Here is a 15,780-nt window from a genome sequence, read left to right on the forward strand (position 1 = left end):
GCAAAAAGTGAAGAAAAAACACCCCAAATATGTTTTGAACTACAAATGTGACTAAACCGCGAGTTTTCAATTTTAATTATTTTTTTAAAGCGTTCATGTGCCGCGCCAAACAGAATTCTGTCACTAGCCTCGCGAGAACTGCCACCTGCAGTGGTCTGGGTGGCAGTTCCACCTGCAGTGGTCTGGGTGGCAGTTCTCGTCGGGCCAATGGGGGAAGGGTGCTAGAGGGTGACGTCATTACCCATGAGCCCTTGCGGCTCCGGCCCCGTTATGCGTATTATGTGGGGTTTATGTCTGTATAGTGTTATTAATGATTATTAATTGTGTGTTATTAGTTAAGTCACCCTGGTCCATTTTTTTAATGTACATATGCATTATGGTAGTTCCCCCTCCATATATGTGTAATGTTGCCGTCTTCATGACCTCCCCCTGTGTTTCATGTGCAAGACCAAGCTTTTTAAGGCCTCGAGTTTGATCTGATTGTGCTTGTGAGTGTCAATTTTCTTGCGAGGGGAGAATAAAACATCTGTTCCTGATAAGAATGGACTTGTTTGTGGCCTCTTTCTCCCACACCACGCCACAATATAACTTAAAAACATTTGGAACTCTTGGTATGTAAAATTTACATTTTGAGGTTTATATACATGGGCAAGATAAATTATCTGAACAAGATATAGTAAGTTAGCATAACTTGAATTATTTGTAGGCAATACTTAAAATCTGAAGTTTATATACTGGTGAAAAATAAATAATTGAAACAAGAAATAATAAGTTGGCTCAAATGTGAGTGAATTTCTTAAAAACTTAAGAGTTTGAGTTGGGATCAAAACTCAAAAATCGAGTGCAGTAAGTTGCCTTGAAATTTTGAGTTTTCTCAACTTTTTCGTTTTTACAGTGTACCTGAGTATTGTTGCTGACCATGTCCATCCCATTATGACCACAGTGTACCCATCTTCTGATGGCTACTTCCAGCAGGATAACACGCCATGTCATAAAGCGTGAATCATCCCAAACTGGTTTCTTGAACACAACAATGTTCATTGTACTCAAATGGCCTCCACAGTCACCAGATCTCAATCCAATAGATCACCTTTGGGATGTGGTGGAACAGGAGATTCACATCATGGATGTGCAGCAGACAAATCTGCAGGAACTGCGTGATGCTATCATGTCAATATGGACCAGACTCTCTGAGGAATGTTTCCAGTACCTTGTTGAATCTGCCATGAAGGATTAAGGCAGTTCTGAAGGCACAAGGGAGTCCAACCCGATACTAGCAAGGTGTACCTAATAAAGTGGCCGGTGAGTGTATATAGTACTAATTTATTTATAAAGTAATAATACAGAATCTAATTATGCAATATCTGTACAATTGTATATACAGTGGGGAAAATAAGTATTTAGTCAGTCACCAATTGTGCAAGTTCTCCCACTTAAAAAGATGAGAGAGGCCGGTAATTGACATCATAGGTAGACCTCAACTATGAGAGACAAAATGTGAAAAAAAAATTGAGAAAATCATTTTGTCTGACTTTTAAAGAATTTATTTGCAAATAATGGTGGAAAATAAGTATTTGGTCAATAACAAAAGTTCATCTCAATACTTTGTTGTATACCCTCTGTTGGCAATGACAGAGGTCAAACGTTTTCTGTAAGTCTTCTCAAGGTTGGCACACACTGTTGCTGGTATGTTGGCCCATTGCTCCATGCAGATCACCTCTAGAGCAGTGATGTTTTGGGGCTGTCGGTGGGCAACACAGACTTTTAACTCCCTCCAAAGGTTTTCGATGGGGTTGAGATCGGGAGACTGGCTAGGCCACTCCAGGACTTTGAAATGTTTCTTACGAAGCCACTCCTTTGTTGCCCTGGCAGTGTGCTTGGGATCATTATCATGCTGAAAGACCCAGCCACGTTTCATCTTCATTGCCCTTGCTGATGGAAGGAGGTTTGCTCCCAAAATCTCACAATACATGGCCCCATTCATTCTTTCATGTACACGGACCAGTCGTCCTGGTCCCTTTGCAGAGAAACAGCCCCAAAGCATGATGTTGCCACCCCCATGCTTGACAGTTGGTATGGTGTTCTTTGGATGCAACTCAGCATTCACTGTCCTCCAAACACGACGAGTTGTGTTTTTACCAAATAGTTCTACTTTGGTTTCATCTGACCATATGACATTCTCCCAATACTCTTCTGGAACATCCAAATGCTCTCTAGCAAACTTCAGACGTGCCTGGATATGGACTGGCTTAAGCAGGGGGACACGTCTGGCACTGCAAGATCTGAGTCCCTGGCGTCGTAGTGTGTTGCTGATGGTAGCCTTTGTAACGTTGGTCCCAGCTTTCTGCAGGTCATTCACTAGATCCCCCCTTGTGGTTCTGGGATTTTTCCTCACCGTTCTTGTGATCATTTTGACCCCACGGGCTGAGATCTTGCGTGGAGCCCCAGATCGAGGGAGATTAGTAGTGGTCTTGTAGGTTTTCCATTTTCTGATTATTGCTCCCACAGTAGATTTCTTCACACCAAGCTGCTTGCCTATTGCAGATTCAGTTTTCCCAGCCTGGTGCAGGTCTATAATACGGTTTCTGGTGTCCTCCGACAGCTCTTTCGTCTTCACCATAGTGGAGTTTGGAGTGTGACTGAGGTTGTGAGCAGGTGTCTTTTATACTGTTAACGACTTCAAACAGGTGCCATTAATACAGGTAATGAGTGGGGGAAAGAGGAGCCTCTTAAAAAAGAAGTTACAGGTCTGTGACAGCCAGAAATCTTGCTTGTTTGTAGGTGACCAAATACTTACTTTCCACCATTATTTGCAAATAAATTCTTTAAAACTCAGACAAAATGATTTTCTCAATTTTTTTTCACATTTTGTCTCTCATAGTTGAGGTCTACCTATGATGTCAATTACAGGCCTCTCTCATCTTTTTAAGTGGGAGAACTTGCACAATTGGTGACTGACTAAATACTTATTTTCCCCACTGTATTATATGTGTGTTATGTTATTATATTATAAGAGGCAGTAAACAGAGATTCTTGGAATTCTGCAAACAAAATAAGAGATGCTGCTGAAAAATACCGCCTTAATAGTTCTGCTGATGAAAAATACCACCTTAACAGCTCTGCTGATGGCTGTGGAACTCTCCAGTCTGATTATTCACACCTCACCCATTCCACGTTGTTCCAAGGGTCCCTCGATTATTTCAAAGTGTGAAACAAGAATGGGAAGCCGTATTCATTTCACAAAACAAGATAAGAAATGACCCAACTCGATTTGGCCTCCCACTTCTCTCCTGGTCCGTACCCGAGAATGATGAAAACACAAGGTCCGAAATAAAGAATATATCACCTTGGTTCCAAGGTGCGAAGTCGCTCGGACTCAACTTGATATTTCATTCTCCCTTCATTCCTGTTCCTGCTCGACGTCCTTCCTTACCCCCCCCCATCGGCACCCGGGCGGTACCTTCAGCTCGTGTTCCTGTCCCTCTCAGCCCAGAGCTGTTCTCTTCACGGCTCATGATACACTCGAATCAAATTCGCTCAAGAGATAAGAAATGGCTCTGTCACACCACTGAATCTGCTAAGGCTCTGTTCATGGCTGAGTCCACATTTTCCTTCGAGGCTGCACCACACTAACCCGCTGCTTGTGTATATATTCTGGAGCTTTACTGGTTCTGATGAACTGAATGCAGCCAAGCGAATGTTTGCTAAGGAACCTGCAGGTGCTTACAGCCATCATTCATTTGTCTGGATGCATTATTTTATTCCTGATACGGAGAACTTTGGTTGCCACACTTGGTGGTGGGGACTCTGAGGACACCCTTGGCTAAGCCGCAGTGCACGACATGCGGTTGTCCTGCGTAAGAAGTGACTCGGCATGTGTGCGGTGCGAGGTTCCATCTGGGACCAACTGCGCAGTGTGGCGTCCCGCTGCTATACGTCCTGTCGCTGTTGTCCCCAGGGGTTCGTTCGCCATACGGGACATCCTCTCTCCTTCTCATAACACATCCCGAACTGCAGGATCGCAGGACTCCCCCCCCCCCCCCCCCCCCCCCCCCCCCCCAGGCCTCTGCTTCTCGCTTCGCCCAAAGAGAACACATGCCGACCCGACACCCCCCACCCCCACCAACTCACCCCCAGCCCAGGCAGCCTGGTTTGGGGGTTTTCCTCCCTCTCCCTTGCCCTCAGCATCAGTCACGGACGCGTGAGAGCTGGAGTAGACCTTCCACTCTTTGTCTCTTCATTTCGAGCAGCGTCTGTGTGACGGAGATAGTGGCAGGTCGGCTCCAGGGTCCCGCGTAACCGGCCCGGCTCGGCCCGGAACACAACAGAAAGTCCCCCAGGCAAGAGGTGGTGCGACAGTGGTGACGCGTGCGTTCTGGGACGCAGCCCAACACCTGGAAGCCAAGCTGGAGGCCGAAGCCGGTGAATGACTCTGCCCTTATAGTACTGAGTGTGCTAAGATGACGTAACTGCAAAGGAAATTTTAAAAAGTAGCCGGGCTGTAACCGAGGGAGTCAGAACACTCCATGTAGCCCCAGACAGACTTGTGCTCACTTAGTTCTGGCTCTGAACAGACCTGCGTTAAGAGCTCGGCACGGTTTGAGTTCTCCTGGTGAATAGGGACCCGGGAGAGGACGGACACCTCTGTCTGGGTGTCACCCAGTGAAAAAATAGAGAGGAAGAGAATGAAAGAGAATACAAGCAAAATCAAGTCAAAAGCTGTTTAAGCGAATCATTTTCTAACCTTCAACATCTTTAGCTATTTTATCTATATACTTCATCAGGAAACAAACAGACTCGTGGATCTGGTGCTGGAATGTGTGTGAATATACAGATTGACCTAAACCGGGTTGAGAAGATCTGCTGTAACAGATGAGAATCACAAATACGAAAGCTCTCTGGTCATGAGTTCAAATGTGTGGTTTTGAATACAACACTTGTCATGCGCTACAGCTCCCGACTTAGTGTTTCTGTGACCAGATACAGAACCTGCAGAACCGCACAGTCGGACCACTGCATTGGCTTGACTACAATCAACAACTACAAATGAGCTACACATTAGAGGCAGTGCAGTGAAAGGGAAATGTGAAAGGATCTTTAGTGGAGTTTTGTGGCAGCAGAGAGAATGCCTTTTTTTTGGCAAAAAAGTCACATATGGATGAGAAAGTAAACTGTTGAAATTTCTAGCATAATTGGTTTATCGCCAGGAAACGTTTATTGTACCATTTGACCTTTAGAATTTATGAACCGTCGTAGAGTTTGCGTGGAGCACCTCATACAGCGTGACATGCAACAAACGCCCGCTGAAACTGCTGTGGGTGTGGGTATGAAACTGTCGGATTGTAATGTGTTTAGAACCACTGAAACAACGTCGGTGTGTGTGTGTGTGTGTGTGTGTGTGTGTTCAGAACCGCTGAAACACGGTCCATTTGCATATGCGATGTGTTCGGAACCGCTGAATCATTGTCCGTGTGAATCTGTCGTTTTGTTTGTTCGGACCTATCAACACTTTTGCTCCACAGACCGCGAGCGTGGACATCCTTGATATAAACCCTCCTGTCCATTTTACTGAGTCGCCTCAGACTTACATGCTAGTCCTGGCGGGGTGATAACTCAACGTCTTATACTAAATGACTGCAGCTCAGTGGTCCAGAGAGCCGGAGCTTGTCCTGCGAGTCGGCAGTGTCCTTTCTTTCTGCGCATGTGTGCGATACTAGATACGCTGCAGAGCTCGTTTGACGCTGTGATTAAGATTAATGACAACGAGGCGTCACATTTGAGTCCTGCAGCCACTAAAATAGTTGAAGCACAGCAGTGGTCCTCCGTGGCAGACAGGAAGAACCCAGCACAGGTCGCCGAGCACCGAGTCCATATGTTTTTATCCTAAACGGGGTAGTTTCTAACAGCTTTAAAAAATGGTACTAAATGGAACTACTAAAATGGATCCTCACCAGAATGATCTTACATGTCCTACACATGCCAAATGAATACAGTAAACACACAAATAAATAAACAATTTGTAGCATGACTGATCATTGTTACTTGCAATCAATACCCACACGTTAAGCACACAAACAAACAAATTTGTACGCACAGTTGTCTGATTCACTCCTATTCCTGGCTAAATTGATTGTTTGTGTGTGTGACTGTGTGTGTGTGTTTATGTGTGTGTGTGTGTGTGTGTTTATGTGTGTGTGTGTGTGTGTGTGTGTGTGAGTGTGTGTGTGTGTGTGTGTGTGTGTGTGTGTGTGTGTGTGTTTGCAGAGTGGTGCATAGCAGCAAAGGTGCCTTATCTCTTACCCTGAGTACTTGTCACATACCAATCATCCTCTCTCTCTCTCTCTCTCTCTCTCTCTCTCTCTCTCTCTCTCTCTCTCTCTCTCTCTCTCTCTCTCACACACACACACACACATCCCTCTTTCCTTCCCTTTCTTGTCTCACCTAACCTTTCTTCACTCTTTCTCTTCCTCTTTGTCGCAGTCTCTCTTGTGGAATGTCCAGGCTGTTTCTCTCCTGAGCTGACAGTTCAGCCTCTTCTTATATCAAACATGCTTTTCTGAACCACTTAATCTACGTGTCTCCTTGATCAAACAGAAGACCTGGAATAGTGCAATATTTGTTTAACCATACAAGGGAGAACATTTCAATGTCAAATCAAGAAGACACACATTTCAATTTTCCTCCCAAGCATATACTGTAGCTGCCGTATCTATGCAGACTAAAGCGGTCCGTCAGCACAAGTGATTGCTTAGATATGAACAGAGTCCACTGTTGCTTTGAGAGGATATTGTTAGTGAAAATACTGATGTAGCAAAATCTCCTAACACTGTTGTCCAAAAAATTAACACTGAATCGTCTGTGAACCTAGATAACCGCCTGGATTGAATCGATCACGTCTGATCCAGCCATATCTTTAAAAGCCGCTAACCTTGGTCCAGATCCAAGCGTGCTACGCTGTCGTTCAGAGCAAATCTAGAGCCCGATTCGGCCGGTGCCCGTAGCCGGAGACACCGCAGTGCAGACCGCGTGATGGTGTAGAGCTTTAAGACACACCGTCTGTTGCACCCAGACCAAACAGAGGACAGGTACAACTTCAGGCTTCACAATTACAGGTACGTGAACTTCCAGACTGACCCAGGAAGAACGGATCCGCATCACAACGCTATGGCACTAAAGTTTTGACTGTAGCACTAAAATTGTGAGTACTACTAGGTCTAGTGTAATTAGTGAACATAAATCATGAAGGAGCTCCACATTTAATGTAGTATGTGATTATGGTTCTGCATCAGTTGTCTAATATCTCCACTTGAAGTTAAAGAACAGCCCCATAGACCTAAAAATAGCAGCTGTTCAGTGTGTGACATCTGCCCTGTACAAGTAGAAGACAAGCAGAGGACAAAATAAGTTATGTACCTAAACAGTGGCACATCACACCAAACGTTTTATGCTTGATCATTTTGAATGATTGATTATAGTTCCCCAGTACAACAGGACACTAAATGCTTGACTGGATACTGGTTATTAATATAAAACACGGGCTAACGTGTTCTTGCCAGAGGCTTTGGGCACTCTTCAGAAAAAGGTGTCTTATTTGAGCCAAGCAGAGACACATCCTGGTACGAACATACATTAAATCAAATTAAAGTTCCTCAGTGACTTACAGATATTGACACCCACCGACAGCTTTGAATACAAAAGAGCGGGTAGTTCCTCCCTGAACACTGTTCACACTCTCTGTTCTTCACTATCTCTCTTTTCATAAGGTCACTCTTGGTCTCGGTCAGATCGAATCTGCAGTAATGGCTTGTCTGGCACAAACATCTCACTCTTTCATTCTTCCCAGTCTGTCCTTTATCCCTAGTTTCTCATCATTTTTGTCATCCCTTTTCCCTGTACTCTTGCTAGGAATTGGATTTACACCAAAGTGTATGGAGCACTTATGTTAGAGTGCAGGTAATCAAAGACACGCACAGAGTGACTGTAGGTTACACAGAGTGATGGTAGTTTACACAGAGTGATGGTAGTTTACAGAGAGTGATGGTAGTTTACACAGAGTGATTGTAGGTTACACAGAGTGATGGTAGTTTACAGAGAGTGATGGTAGTTTACACAGAATGATGGTAGTTTACAGAGTGTGATGGTAGTTTACAGAGAGTGATGGTAGTTTACACAGAGTGATGGTAGTTTACAGAGTGTGATGGTAGTTTACAGAGATGGTGATGTTATTTCACTCCATCCAACCATACCTGTCAAGTATCCCGTTTTGGCCGGGACAGTCCCGTATTTTACCGCTCTGTCCCGGTGTTGTCCCGTATTTTTATTTTCCCGTATTTGTCCCGTATTTTCAGTTTTCTATTTTTATTTTTTAAGGCATTCATGTGCCGCTCCAAACAGAATTCGGTCACTACCCAGCAGGCATTTCAACGTTGAATCGACGTTGAATCGACGTTGAATCAACGTCGAAAGTGATGGTTGAATCAACGTTGGATTTTGTGTCAATTTTGAAAGGTGAATCAACGTTGATATGCCAACGTCGTTTCAACGTCATACATTCAACCTTGAATAAACCATAAAATTTACATTCATGATGCTCAAAATTGCATGGGAGAGAGGAAAATAACAACTGTATGCCATAATGAAAAAAGAACAATTTTATTTTTTATTCTCTCATTTTACTCAGAGTACCACCACACAACCTCAGTCATGGCCTCAAGTCTGGGACTCGAACCCACGACCCTTCGGTCTCAAGACCAGTTCCCTAACCGCCAGGCCACGACTACCCTGCCCTACTCTCTTTAAACCTGTTGATTTGTCATTGCGAAGTTTTGTTTCTGCCTCAAAACATTTAAAACTGTTTCATTGCCTGATGTTGTCTTCCTGGTTAATACCTGCCTGTTTTTGACGACGTTTTTGGACGAATTAATAAATAAATAAATAATTATATTATTATTATTATTATTATTATTACTACTACTACTAATAATAATAATAATTAATACCTCTTTCAAAACCCTCAGCCAATGCCAAAGTGTTGTTTGTACTTTTTTATTGTATGTGTTTTTTGAACTTGAAATGGTAATACAAAGGCAGGTTGAAGATATTACGTTGATTCACCGTTAATAGTTCAACGTTTGCGCAACCATTTAACATTAAACGTTGATTCACCGTTAATAGTTCAACATTTGCGCAACCATTTAACATTAAACGTTGATTCAATAGTATTTCAACTATATTTCAACCACATTTCAACGTTGAGGGTCGGTCGTGTGCCAGCTGGGTAGCCTCGCGAGAACTGCCACCCAGACTACTGCAGGTGGAACTGCCACCCAGACTACTGCAGGTGGAACTGCCACCCAGACTACTGCAGGTGGAACTGCCACCCAGACTACTGCAGGTGGAACTGTCACCCAGACTACTGCAGGTGGAACTGCCACCCAGACCACTGCAGGTGGAACTGCCACCCAGACCACTGCAGGTGGCAGTTCTCGCGAGGCTAGTGACAGAATTTTGTTTGGAGCGGCACATGGATGCTTTAAAAAAAATAATAAATTTAAAACTCGCGGGTTTAGTGTTGACAGTGGGAGCAAACCTGGAACAACAAATCAGAGATGGATTTAACGAGAGAAGGCAGTCCTGCCAAAAAAGCTAAGCGTACGTGTAAGTACCTTAACGAATGGGACAGGGAATTTACTTTCCTAAAGAGGAGCATGAAGGGGCATAGCTACTCATTCTGTAAGATATGTAGCTGTGATTTTAGTGTCTCTCATGGGGGAAAGAACGATGTCCGTCAGCACGAACAATCTGCCAAGCACAAATGCGGGCTAAAGGCACAGAAATATGCCCAGGAGATGTCCCCATTTGTAGCTAGAAATACCACTAGAAAATTTTAATTTTTTTATTCATTTGTAGTTCAAAACATATTTGGGGTGTTTTTTCTTCACTTTTTGCCACTCCAAAGATGTTTTCGTTTCTCCTACAGCCTCGATTGCAGCTATATGCAAATAACTGATTATGCAAATTAGGCGATGACTTCATATATGGGAAATGTCCCATATTTTTAAATACAAAACTTGACAGGTATGCATCCAACACAGAATGTAAACTTGGATGTGTGCATGTATCTGAGTTAAGTAAAATAGTGATTATTTATTAATTCTTTACCCATCCAGTATTTCCTGAGATCCAAACTTTGGAAAATCTCACTAGCAAAAGCTACAGGTTTTAATGATCTCACTGTGTGAGAGGTTCTTCATATTTTAAAGTACAGAGTGGTGTCTTTGTCTGGATGTGTTAGTCGAGGTTCCCCAAGTAAATATTTTACAGCCATTGGTTTTAGCTTTATATGTAATTAAGTACATTTGTGTGAACCTCTTCTATATGCAGATGACGCTGGTGGATGTCTGAGAACTGGTTGCCACTTTAATTGAGAAGACAGAATCTAATCTTCTTTTCTCATTTTAAAGAAGAACATTCTCTTACAGGAGCAGAGGTAAGATGTATGTTGCTTGTAGTTTACATTGTTTGTTATATGCCAGGAAGGCTCAGGTAGATAATGTTTTGACCAATGTCAATCAACATATCAATTTTCTCACCAGAATTTCAATGTTCTTGAAGAAACAATGGATACACTGATAATAATTTTGGATCTGCCTTATTTTGATACTGCTACTTATGGAGTAATGGCAAATGCAATCTGAAATACAAGCTTTGCTTATCTCAGTATAAGTTGCTATCGTTATTTTAAATCTTCCTATGAAAACCCTCCTTGAGTTGTTTAATTGTGAAATGCTCAGATAGGTAAAAGTTCCAGAAAAGTTGAATTGACAGACATGTGGAATGTGTAACAACTGTCGGGCTGTTCTTCAGTATCTCAGCTGAAACACGTTCACGGTTGTTCTACCAGATGAAAGCCACAGGTCCTGTTCCTCCTCGTTTTAATGAAGTGGGTGGGAACACTTTGATGTGCGCGGCAGCACCTTTGTGGGTTCAGCTAGACTTCTTCAAATGGTTCATAGCTTGTGGGAGTTAGGAAGGATAAATTTATAGTTATTTATAGTGAGGTTTTAAATTGCCATAAATGTTGAATGTTTGGTGTTAATTTTTAATGATTGCACAGACATGTATAGTGAACTTTTATACTATGCATCTCCCACCATTTTATAAGCGGTGGTGATAACAGTGGAATGGTTAAAAAAAATTCACTATATATATATATATATATATATATATATATATATATATATATATATATATATATATATATATATCATATATACGCGAGTGTGTGTGTGTGTGCACGTGTGCATATATGAAATATATATAATTTGTGCTCTTACAAATTATACGATCTATAAGAGCGACAATAGTTAACATTTCCATTTTTGTTTTGATTTTTTCTTCTCAAGAAGTATTGACCAGTATTAACGAATCTATCTGACAAGTGTGCTACTTCGAGTGGAAAGCTTTTTGTAGGTTTTTGAAAGGTTTCTGAAAAATAGAAATAGCGGCGATGCAGACAGATGGGTTAGGAACAGAGGTGGTACTCTTTTTAATCTGCTGGAACCGGCAGAGTTGTGATGTGACCCAGATAGAGGAGGAGAGACAGCATGAGAGAGACAGAGAGCTGATTCTGCCTTTATCTGTAGCCTTGGGTAAAAGTGTGGCATTCTTTGACTCAGGATGCTAAAGGATACGTTATATTATAACAGCAGTGTTAGCGCAGATCTCTGCTTTAAGCCAGTATAGCTGTATCGTGACCCTCACCATCAATACACCTGCAGCTGTGTTCAAACACAGCGCTCTCTCTTTCTCTCTCTCTCTCTCTCTCTCTCTCTCTCTCTCTCTCTCTCTCATGGCATCCCTATATCAGTTTGTATATATAAGAACATGTGCTTTTCTGCATTCATGAATTGAGGATTGTGACTGAGTCAGGGTTTGGTTGGGCTCGGTCAGTAACACATGGTGGTCAATGACAGGTAATCATATGTTCGTATGATTGGACCTCCCTTGCTGTCTGGCTGAGACGTTTGAACTTATGTGTTCAGCCTCATCCATGCACAATAACAATGCAGATAGCTTTAGACAAATGTAGAGAACCATTGGAGGGGACGAAGCATTATATTATAAATAATAAAACCTTTTATATCCTGACAGGCAAGAACTGTGAGCAATGAATGCGGATTGCAACCTTTTTTTTCGCTTGGAGTATCGTATGACGTCCACCCAATTACACAAATCCTTGGGCAGTGAGTAGGTGAATTACATAGATTACAGGGAGACCCTAAGTGTAACTGAAGTGCAGGGGGTGATAGACTGAAGCATATTTTATCAGTGTGTAAGGTTAGTTTGCCGCAGGGTCGATATACGTGGAGACACGAGCAAGTAATTACAGTATTAGCATGTCTATTTGATGGTAAGTGCCTAGAATGGTATTAGTAATGCAGTGATCAGGTTTATGTGAGAGGGGCAGGTTTGTGTTGGAGACCGAGCGCAGACCGCAAAGCGCAAATTTGCACAAACGCAAATTGCTAGCGCTAGCGCATAGGTGAAACACGGGTCTCTTAGCGTTGACTATGCTAAGGCCGGTCACAGTGTTGTACTCTTAAAGCAGATAGTTTATTTTATAGAGTTTCCATTTGAGGATTCAGTGGATGACGCTTTTGAAAGGAAAAGGCTGAAGCACACAGGCTTTAGTGGCTTTGGTGTGCGGACGCATGTGGCAGGCGCATATAAGCCCGGTAGAGATGGGCGTTGGGGGATTTGTGGCTCAGTCTGCCACATCATTGCTTGTGCAGTTCGGCCTTAGAGGGTGTAAATTAAGGGCTGTGAAGGAGCTATCAGAAGTAGCTTAAAGGGCTAGCCAGCGGTTACGGTGAAGACTAACTGGGCAAATGCACCCTGAACACGGAGTGGCTGAGCTCGTCGTGATCCAGGAGATCCAGACGGAATCGGCGACACTGGGCATACCAGTGGTGCCAGTGGCGTTTGTCACTGGGGAGTCCAGGATGGTGTTGGGACATGCTTTGATGAATATGCAAAATCCCTGTGGAACTGGTGCTGAGTAAACAATAATCGTGCCAGTGGGGTTCTGTACGGTCTTAGTCGCTGGGGAGGTCGCTATGGATTTTACGGGTTGTGATAGTGATGGAGCGTAAAGCCCATATGAACCTGGTGCCACTGAGCGTGCATTAGCAGTGCCAGTAGGGCTGGGTAAGGTCAGGGGATTATGGAAAAGAGCTTGGTTTAAAAGTGAGCAATAGTAATATGTTTGGAGCAGACAGCTGAGAAAACACGAAATGCTGAAAGCTTGAAACGTCTTCTTTTAGGTACAGTGTACTCAAGGGAGGTGTCAGAATTCATCACAGGAATTAATTAAAAGTAAATAACACCTAGACAGCCTGAATATTTCACGAAAGCCGTTCATAATGTCGTAATTTCCGAGATTCAGCATTTTACAACTTGCTGCAGGAGATACCGGAAGAGAACTAGGCAGGTTTCCACTTCCGCTTGACAAGTTCCATTTTATTTACGGTTATTATGCACGCGAGCAGGTGACGCGTGTTGGTGGAGTGAGTTAGCAGCGCGCGGGCACGTCTGGTGCCCTATCTCTTACTCCGGACCGTCTCTCTCTCTCTCTCTCTCTCTCTCTCTCTCTCTCTCTCTCTCTCTCTCTCTCTCTCTCTCTCTCTCTCTCTCTCGTTCTGTCTCTTTTGGCTGCAGTCTGACCCACATAGTGGGATGATGCCGGATTGTGTAAGCAGCTGCCGCAAGTATCCGCACAAGGGACGTAAACGCGCGCGCATTTTTTTTGGAACGTAGACGCATCTTCGGTCCAAGGCAAATTGCACTGCACCGTAGATAGACTGAGATTTGTCTAGCATAACAACACAATGTAACTCATTTTTTACATAAAGTACACGTATAACTATATAATTAACTGGGCAATGCATTATCCCATTTTGCCCTGAGGGGTTTCTTCCATTAAAATTTACAAAAATACAGCAAACACTGTTTACATTATAGATTCCCTGGAACTCATTCCATTGTGTCTTTTGTTTGATTGAGTGGCAAAATAGTACATTACTGCACTTGCTGACTCTACTGTTGTTCCTTATTAGCATAATTATCGTACATTTTTCATTAAAAAAGCAGTAAAGAAGGAAATGGCTACCCTTAGGGAGAGGTGATCAGAGAAGACCCAGTACCGTTGGACCGAAGCTGGCTCCAGTGGTGACATAATGGCGGTGCTGTTAAACGAGGACACACTCTTAGTCTCACACGCACCCAGAACATGTTGGCATGTCAGGAAATGTGTGTGTGTGTGTGTGTGTGTGTGTGTGTGTGTGTGTGTGTGTGTGTGTGTGTGCTGAACATTTGCCATCCTTTACCTTGTCACCATCCATCTTACCAGCAGACTGCAGCTCCCACAAATACACACACATTTACATGCAGGTTCCTTCAGATGGGTCTAAACAGGGAGCTAAACTTAGCACTCAAGTATCCACAATATTTACACAGTGCGTGGCAGAGTGCCCATGGAAATGCCTACGAAACCGTCCAATCACATTAGACTGAGAATATAAAGGTGGGGTTTCATGTCAAACTATTTTGACAGTTTTATTGCTCCCAATAAAATACTTTCCGGTCATTAATATTCATCCAGTGACAGCTTTATTGCCCCCAGGTGGCCTTTTGCAACTTTTATGAGACACGTTTATTGCCCCCAATAAAAGTTCTTACCCGTCTTAAGTATTTATCCAAATATGTTGTACACCTGATCATTAAAAAGAGAACTACAAACATGCGTGAAATGTTCATCAGGACATGTGCGAGTGTCAGGGAGTGGAGTAGATCTCTGGGGAGAGTTCAAAATCTGAGGGGTTGTGGCAGACATTACAGAGTTACTGGTTACTGTTTTGTAACCTTACAAGTCAACAGAGAAGGACACTCAAATGTTGGTTATAATAGGATGTAGGTATGGGGAAGTGACTACATTACAACCCCCCAGGCAAGCTTATACATTTATAACACATAGGTTTATGACTCTGTGTATACTGTGAGTTAAAAATTGTTTAAAATTAATCAAAGAAAGACCTTTTATTAGCAAGAACAGTGTTTCGTTTATCATAAATGATAATGAGCAGGGGCATATTTTGTCCAGAGAAAATATTTAGTAAGGAAAGACCTTTAATTAGCTTTTCATAAAAGTTACAAATGTGGTCTACACTGTGTCCAAAGAACACAATTATTAAGTAAACAAGGGTACAAACGCCCTCTGTTCTCTCATTGTGCTTTTCTTTCATTTAGAACAAACCCCATTGTTTTGTTTCTCTGTTTTAGATGATGACACCAAATTACAAAAGCTATTTACTTGCTGTCTTGTCCATGTTAATGGTTAACTCACTTCCCTGGAGGAAACCACTGAATGTTCAATGTTCAAAATGTTCAGTGTTCAATGTTCAAAACAATCCATACAAAACTTGCCCCGCAACATTCTGCAGATCAAACTAAAATCATTGAGAGTGACAATAAAATTAACCAACTGTAGCTTTAGACAGTGTTGCTGCAGGATTCATCAGTCCTGGGACCCCTAGTCACCCATCACACATGCACAGTCATCTCTGCTCTTCTGCTGGAGGGCGGATCTGGCAGAGCAGTAGGAAGTTAAGGGCACCTGCACCTTCTAGTTTCCAGAATAAAAGACCTCACACAAAATAATGTTGCTCCTAGATTTGGGTGTTGTGCAGATCTATGCACCAATCCACAGACGTTATGTACAGC

The 15,780-nt window shown here is 42.8% G+C and overlaps 1 protein-coding gene and 1 long non-coding RNA gene across 5 annotated transcripts in view; one reads left to right on the forward strand and one right to left on the reverse strand.

Annotated features, from left to right (window-relative positions):
• The window catches only part of slc12a5b (solute carrier family 12 member 5b), a 46,197-nt gene that overhangs the window by 20,834 nt on the left and 9,583 nt on the right, over nucleotides 1-15,780 (reverse strand). The window lies entirely within an intron of this gene.
• LOC143493223 (uncharacterized) lies at nucleotides 6,967-13,960 on the forward strand. Its single transcript, XR_013125364.1, has 3 exons — nucleotides 6,967-7,112; nucleotides 10,384-10,489; nucleotides 13,720-13,960. It is a non-coding gene; the product is annotated as an uncharacterized LOC143493223 (long non-coding RNA).

Source organism: Brachyhypopomus gauderio, unplaced genomic scaffold (assembly GCF_052324685.1).
Source record: "Brachyhypopomus gauderio isolate BG-103 unplaced genomic scaffold, BGAUD_0.2 sc83, whole genome shotgun sequence".
Classification (NCBI taxonomy): Eukaryota; Metazoa; Chordata; class Actinopteri; order Gymnotiformes; family Hypopomidae; genus Brachyhypopomus; species Brachyhypopomus gauderio.